This window comes from Echiichthys vipera (genome assembly GCF_963691815.1).
Source record: "Echiichthys vipera genome assembly, chromosome: 5".
Lineage (NCBI taxonomy): Eukaryota > Metazoa > Chordata > Actinopteri > Perciformes > Trachinidae > Echiichthys > Echiichthys vipera.
Genome location: NC_139830.1, coordinates 8,876,866 through 8,885,898, shown reverse-complemented (window position 1 = coordinate 8,885,898; position 9,033 = coordinate 8,876,866).

The following is a 9,033-nucleotide window of genomic DNA, read 5'->3' as shown; positions in this document are numbered from 1 at the left end:
TGGATCAAATATCAGTGCTTCACAGTCCAGCGCAGCGCAGTTATCTTCTTCCAAGCAACAAACATTTCCCCCTCTTCCCCACAACCACAGAGAATGAATTGTGGGGGCCATAGAACGTGGATAGGTGATGAAGTGAGACAACAGAAACAAGATGAAAAAGAAGATGCTCTAGATCCAGACAGATAGCTCTCCGGGGTCGGCCAGGAACCAAATCAGTTCACGAGCCCGAGATGTTCTAAATACTGAGGGGAGGAAAGTTGTGAATTGTAATGGGAGTCATCTTTCAACTCTATTGTTCCCAGCAAAAAGTGACAGAAAAGGCTGCAGCATTACCTTACATGCTGAAGAATGTGCAATCTATTGACAGCCAAAATACACAACTGTTGTCTCACAACAAGATTAGGCTTGCATGTTTGTTTGTATTTTCCTAAATTCACTCTATTTTAAAAGGATTACACGCCTTTTGTATTTAAGATTTTTTATTCAAGAGATGATTTGCCTGTTTAATCAACCCCCTCTTTCTTATCCCTTTTATCAGACAAAAGGCTCAGAGTAGCCACCAAACCACATAGCTGCACTATTTGTTGGGCTGGTTTAACAACTTAAAAGCTGTGGAGGCTGCATTTGATTGACAGTAATGCAATCTGAGATAATTACTGTCATTGAATAATGCAGATACAAAACAAAGACAGATGCGTCCCCCAAATAGAATAATGAAAAATAAACTATCAGCATTTTAAAAGAACTGATCATTAAAACCCAACAAGTGCTCTTTTATCACACACATTTAAATGTGACCTTGTTGATTATAATAATGTGCAATTTTATATGAGGTAAAAACCTAATAATAGCAAAAAATGCTCCAAAACACTGTAACAAACAGGTACATAGTTGTGGTGTGTAGAAATGACAAATGTATGCAATACATTTTCTTTTTGAAAATGTTGTTACAAAATGTAATGATTTTCTCTTTACTTTTTATTGTCTTAAATGAAAATGCTCAAATTATACTCTATACTACTATAACGGGCAGATAACAGCATAATTAAAGTGATTATATACTGCAAATATAAAAATACTGGCAGTACAGGCTGACACGATGTACATGTTTATCTTCACACTTAGCAGCAGATAAACACTTTCACTGTAAGTCCTCAAAAGAAATCCATGTCTGACAGATCTCTACTCAAGTACCTTTGATTGTTAGATCCCTCACTGTGAACAATGGTAGTTTCTCTTCACAGCAATTGGAGCACTCACATGAATAATGCTGGTTTATATATCTGGTTTCTGTAAGACGTGTCTGTGCATGTTGCTGTTCATACTTTTGACCGATTACATGTGTTTGCATGTCCTAACCTGTATACAACCCTGTAGCTGTGGTAACATCCCCTATTACTATTCAACTAATGATGTGTCCCCAAAGCAATTATAGTCAAAAACAACTGGACTTGGTCATTTGTCTACGAAGACGTTTCACTTCTCATCCAAGAGGCTTTATCAGTTCATGGACGCATCTGACCAGGCTGGGACTTTTCCAACTGTCTGGTGGGGAGATCCAGGTTTTTAACCTCTCACAAGGCCGATGACGTCACTGGAACCCTTTGTGCTCCAAGTGCCAATGATCGCCGTTGGAGTGACAGTTGTTGGTGGGAAGTTGGTTTTGACTTTGTTAATGCTCTACTGGGTCATAACGACAGTCGTTAGAATCACAGGAGGCCATTTGTGAACAGTTGTTCTGTGAGGTTAGATTGTTGAATCTCCTGGGAAGGGATTAAAGGGCAGCATTGTAAATTGGAGATAAGTGGTGTCTTAGACCTCCTCCTCTGTTTAGCGATGGTTTCTCTACTTAACATAGATGGCTTCTTTTACTCCTCTTTCAAACCATCTGTCCTCTCTGTCCAGAATGTGGACACTGTTGTTGTCAAAGGAGTGGGCTTTCTCCTTGAGGTGTAAGTGGACAGCAGAGTCCAGGCCTGAGGAGTTAGCTCTCCTGTGTTGGACCATCATTTATGCAGGGGTTGTTTTGTTTCTCCAATGTAGAGATCTTTGCATTCCAAGTCCAGTTGCTTTTGACTGAAATTGCTTTGGGAATAACGATGACCTGGACAAATGAGAATATTCACAGGCTTGACAAATGATATAGTTCACCATAATTACAAGGAAACTTGACCAATGATAGCTTATAATCAAAACTACAACCGGTTTGGAGGACCTGCTTGACAACCCGAGGAAACTATGCATAGCGGTGTGGTAGTTACTACTCAATCACAATATATACACGCCCTAAACCAGTGGTCGCCAACCCTGCTCCTGGAGTGCAACTGCCCTGCATGCTTTAGGCTCCTCCTTACTCCAACACACCTGATTAAAAAAGTCTGACTGATGTTGAGATGTTGCTGTTCGTATAACTGGATTTGCTTTCATGAAAGACCTTAGCAAAGCACATAAAATAAGCACAGCAGAAACATGACATAGGTCGGACCAACATGTTTAACTACATCTCTTTAAATGTTACAATGTTTAAATGTGGCAAATCAACTGCCAGTTGTCTACCTTTAGTGTGGTAAGGCACTTACGCACTGGATTTACTTTTCAGGCACTGAGTGCAGTGATAAAACCATACCAATGAGCTGAAAGAGCTCCTTACCCTATGTCTAGACCGTAACCATATCAGACACGTTTTTTTTAGTCATATTTTGCTCTCATTTTAATCAGATTGCTTTCTGGGTGTGGGGCTTAAATAGATAGACACTAAAGTTTTAGAGAGAGGGCAAATACAGTTATATTCAGACGGACAAGAAGTATGTAGTAGATACTCCAAATACAAGTATGAACCTGAAAATTAAGTATAGTATGTATTGATTAAGTTACATGATATGTACTTCAACGCAGATTAGTGTGAAATAGATGATTCATAAAGTCAGAACTATAGTGAATGAAACTTAAACAGTGTGCGCTAATTTAACATTAACAGAAGTGAGGAAAAGCCACTTTACATTTATTTTCATTTGCACTCAAATGATGATTAGAACTGACAACATTTCTTAGGCAGGGAAATGAAGAGCAGAGATCTGCCTCACTCTGGCTCCTAAGTTGCTGCCTTAGCCTAATCCACAATTGGGACTCTCTGCTTGCACACTACTGCTACTAAAATGACTTTAGTTGCAAACCACATCTGACTGATTCACAATGGAGAGAATAACCCACTGCAATCAGAATGAATTATGAAATGTAATCTTGAGCATTGAGCTAAAACATTTTAATTAATTATGGTGTAAATAGAAATGAAGCCTTTGTTTTTTTACTTTTTGATGAGGTATTCAAGCATGCTTCGCAACACATAACATTTGCCATGTGGCTTCATATCCTAGGATTCGCTTCAGTTGAACTGAATAGATCTATGTATACTTTGGGCACGATGGAGCCTATGTGTGCATGAGCAGGAGGGAGGGGTGAGAGGGACATGCACAGATAGCAGCCATTACTATGCTGGGTTATCATGTCATTGCGCATTCATATTCCATATCCATCATTTTCTGAGTAAAAATGGCAAAGTGCTAAATGCCAAGAATTTCAATCCCAAGCTGTGCAATGTGCTTGTGAAGCATTTGCCTCTCGTGATGATACAAATATATACTGCTGGGCATTTCTCAGAGGATGCCTAATGCAGTGTGCTGCCTTAACATCCATGTGCATTTAGGCTGGACCATCTTGTCAGGAAAATCCCAAGATTCGGATACAGATAAAAAAAAAATACACATTGTTATGATGATAATGGAACTAGGATCTGTGCATCCAGTATTGATGCCTTTGGATACAATGTGCATAACAATAGAAGATGACTTTGGCTGTCAGGCCTGGTCAACAGGGTTTGTGGGGATTTTCCACTGCAGGACTTTCACTTGCTTGTCCATTAAGCTGCAAAACCAATGGAATCATGTATGTTTTTATTTTTACCAAACTTCATCCCCTCCAACCACGGTTGTTCTTTAAGACTGTCATAAATGATTTCTGCTTCAATAGCAGATGAATGGGATGTGACTGCAGTTTGTACAGAAGGCAATGAAGTGTAAGCTGATAAACATGGCATGAACATTTAAGTACAGTCAGGTTAGATGTGTTATGCAGGTCTGCAGGGTGATGCATTTGAGTTATTTGTCTCTTTTTTCTCCTTCAGGACCATGCATGGTGTGATTTGATACACCCTGTGGACATAGATATAAAGGGACAAGTAAAAAGCTTGGGATTCACAACCAGGAACATAAACTAAAATTATATTTTTGATCAAATAATAATGATCTTTGGGGAGTTCCCCTTCCCCTGCTGATTCAAGAATGCCAAGGTCACAGAGGGGATCACACCTGTATTTTTGTCCTCACATTATGATGCTGCCTTTCTTCTCTCTATCGTACAGCACACCCCTTAAGGGACCTCGGCCACATAGCCTGAATAAGAACCTCAATGAAAGGAGAAAAGAAAATACGAATCCGCTCTTAAAAGCTTAAAATCACCTCTCTCAGTCGCCCTGCTGTGGAACAGTCAGCGGCATGTGTGGAATGAACATGAATTCAATTTTGTATGATGTAAAGTGACACCTGGTGACAATTCTGCAAGAGAACACTGACCTATTGTTCCACTCAAGGGATTTTACCTTTTCTCAGTTGTGGATACAGCCACTATATCACATTTCATGTATTTTCACAGGCATGTATCCTTCTTTTATGGCTGCTTTATTATTTTCTTTTCTTTGTGTGTGAGTAATATTCTCTGGGGGTGAAAGTACTATGTCTAAAGACTAATCTCTGCTGGTTAAAATTATGGCCTGACAGCGCTACCCTGCATATTGAAATAGTTCTGTTAGATGAGAAGGTGTCTCTAAACTTGTATATTAAACCCTTCATATGAATGTCTTGGAGATGAAGGGCCATAGATGTCAAAGACCTTTCTGCCGGCAGGGATGCTCAGAAGGTACAAGACTTTTGTCTCTCAGTAAGAACTCAACCTGACAGCAGTTCCCTGCAGTCTATATTTTTTAACACACATCCATTAGAGAGACGAAGATGCTCTAAAGCATGCCAAAGCTTTTTGACATTGATGGATTGAAGCACATGGAAGAATGGGCCAGTGGACTGACAGTCAAGTGAACTTTTTTTGCTTGTAAAAAGGCATTTCCAGACTTTACATCTCTTGCAATTAAGGAAACAGAAAGAAAGAAAATGAAAACACATCTGTGGTTCGTTAATATCCCTGTTTTCAGCGTGCTTTTCACTGAGCAGGGTACATTAACCCTCTATGATGCACAAGGTTTCCCACAAGACTTGCAATAAGCCACACATTTTTGCAACAACAAAGCAATATGAATTCAATTTTGAGTTTTAAGTTTGAGGGAACGAGCTAAAATTTACATCAGCCACTTACAGCTGCTTTAATATGCTCCAGACTGTCAGCAACTGATGGATTATGGCCAATAAAAAGCAACCATCTCCTATTTCATTATAACAGCTTGTAAACAAATGCAAAGGTTTCATAAATGTCTCAGATCTGGCATAGGCTGCGTTTAGAGTTTGCTCCTAATTGCAGAGTAGCAAATATTCAAGGATACCCCCAAGATAGAGTCAAGGGTAAACTTTTATAAACATAAGCCAGTCATTGTTGAATCACTCGTTGCTTTACCTCTTCTCTCCACATGGTGTCACTGTGTCTGGACTGTGTAGTGGTGTCAAGGCGAGGATCAGTCACATTCTGTTCACCCAATTCAAAACATAGAACGAAAACGGAGCTTTTATGGGTGGTTCTTGGACACAATGGCATCATCTTCCTACAGATTCTAATAATGTTATTAAACTAAAATCTTTTTAAGGAATGAGAAATAGACCAGGCTTTGTAGCTGATTCCAGCCGATTCATTATGTTCAGTGTGTATATAAGACTATGTAAAAAATGTTTTTTGAGTGGATATGATGTTCTACCTATGCCTACAGATCTGCATATATGTATTACCTCCACTATGGATATTTTCTTTGCACAAGATATAACTATGCATAGAGTATTTCTAAATTATGTATTCACATATAACAAGCACAGTGCTGCGCTGTAGATCTTCACATTCACATAATTCATAATTTAAACACTAATAGATGTGCTCATTCCCTAAAGTTGAGGTTTCCTTTAAATTTCCCTGCAGCGATACAAAAAATAAGGAGTATGTGATGGTCGCTACCCTGCTCCTAAATCTGCATTTTGTCTTATTTGTCTTATAATGACGCGTTGGGCCAATATGTTGACACTGATGAATTTGCTTAAGCTAAAGCTTTGCCAGCTCGCTCAGATAGATTGTTTAATAATTTACACCCTTTCCATTGCAAACATACCGTCATGCATTCAGTTCTCCATACTATTAACCAGGCCTCCAGCTTTGTTCTTTGTGTAACACCATGTGCAAAACAGGCACTCGTTGAATAGTTAAATATTTTAGATAACACCATACATAGTGCACCATACGAGCAGCTTCAACTACAGCTGCTCAACTATTCAGTACAGACATTTGTTCTGTTTCTTATGGAACATCTTAACGCACACTCAGACACAGGCTCAGATGCCAAACTCTCTAGTGGTATGTTTACTGTGGTTGTCCTCTGATTTCCATCTCCACTCCTTGTTCCTGGCTGCTAGTAACAACGCAGTTCATTGTGATGCCATAAGCTATGACAAAAGGATCAATCAGAGCTAATGAAGCCTGGGAGGTGGTGAGAGTAAGAGAAGAGGGAGAGCTAAGGGAGCAGGGAGAGGATTAAGAAAAATGATGCTTCCTCCTCACCGCATCACTCCATGCACTCACTGCCAACTCACTTCCTACTTCCTTAGTTTTGACCTCTGAAATAATCATTTTCATCATCTGATCACCATGGCCTGACACGCTACGACTATAGGCTGTAGTTGCTGGTTTGGACCGAGGGATTTTGTGTGAAAGTCTACACTGACCCCTGAAATCCCATCAAGGGCAAATCTATGATTTACATCATGTAATTCCCTTTTACAAACGTGTTCAGCCATGGTTTACATGAGATGCCTGTTTATTTTGAAATCTGCAGGGAGAGTACCAAGAATAACACATTGCTATAAGAGCTAGAGCTCACTTTATTTCATATGTAAATCTCTGCATTGATGAATATTAAATCAGATTTGTACATGCGTAACACTGAACTATTTGTATCAGGCGTCTTTATACTGCAGTTCACCTTTGCAGAATCATCCAGAATTTGATAATTCTAATGGATCGTCTATTAAAGCACCAAATGAAGAACCTATTATATTGTGTTACCCACCCCCCTTAACTTTATGCAAATCTAATGTCTAATTATGTGCACTATACACAAGCTTCCTCTGAGCACTTGTAATAATGAATGTGCCAACAAGCTTTATTAATGTGTTATGTGTGATTATTGTGAGGTGGTACAGTCTACTGAATGGATTTCACCACAGGATGAACAGAGGGAATCATGTGCAGGTAGGGGGCTCTGCTTTGATCAATAATGGTGTAACCTCAGGTGGGGAAATAATAACACATAGCCTGGGTCTGAACCATGAGGGGCTGATCCACATGCAGGAACTGCGGAGCGGTGTCACCAAAGGACCTGATTTTTTACAATTAAGATCACCAACACTTTGTGATCACTGCTGAGATTAGCACTGCCACCTCGGGAGCGAGTGTGAGCGTGGCCCAGAACTCGTAGCTATCCCTCAGCCATATCCCAAGCTCCTCATTATTGCAGTCTCACTCCTTGATGTTCCATAATCCGCTGTCATTGGCTCCCCGTCTGGTCGAGGTTGGGAAAAGAAGAAGTATCTCCTAGCCATCTCTCTGCCTCTGCGACTTAGCGAGGAGTGGGGGGGGGGGCACATGCAGGAACAAATGGGGGCTGCAGATTCATAAATCTCCTCCCAAACTCAATGCAGGAAGTACATGAAGAGGCTTTCTGGTGATAGCTGCCTCCGTCGCTCCTCCCCCACCTATCATCGTCTCCCTATCTTTCTCTCTCTTAGCTCTCACTCTCATTACTCCTCCTCTGTTATGTCATGTCTACATTCAATTTTCTCTATGCCTAATAACATCTCAATGTCAAGCATCCATCCATCTGTCTCTGTCTGTCCTGCCCTCTCATGTGCACATACTTCCCGATTGTAGATCACACACTTCCCTATCACAGTTACTGAACAGAATTTAAAATAATGTGGGAGTGTGTGTGTGTGGGGGGGGGATTAATTAGCCCATGCACTCCATTCTGCAGCTAAGCTTTATGAATTCATCTCATTTTTGTCGTGATGCAATTCATTTTTATTTAAGATCATTCAAGAGGCATGATTTCATTTATATTACAAAATGCAGTTGCAATGAATGTAGTGCACACCTAACTTTACTTTTGAGTAGAAACTCTGGATCAAAATGTTTATTTCCCCTTGCTCTACCTCTAATTAACTGCTTTTCCTTTGTACTTACTTCCTTTTACCCTGTCTTTTTCACTTGTCTCTCGTACTTCTTTGTTCCTCTACCCTTTCTTTGTCTTGCTCTGTGTGTTTTTTTTCCCCCAGAAGACTCTTTTCTCTGCTTCGACTTCACATCTCTCTCAAATCCTCAGGGCTTTTTATTCACCTGCAGTTTTAGAGCAATTGATTATACTACACTCCTCTTAACCATTACTCTTTACCTGTCTGCACCCCCTAAGACGCAAACACACACACTCTCATCTCTCTTTTCCTACCTCAATGTACACTGGACTTTCCGACAAATATTATACCTGCATGTGTCATTGTCTTTGCAGCAGAGAAGGGAACCATGTGGTGGATGTATTCACACACACAAGCATATGCTGATGCGCTGTGCAAATAGGCATAAACAAACACTTTTATAAAGGACATATCCTGAGAGACAAGAGGTCCAAGCTCTGTGTGGAAGTCAGTTGAGAGGAGCATTCAAAAGAGAGCCTACACGCATATTTACATCCTTTCCATCTCTTCTCTCGTCCACTTTGAT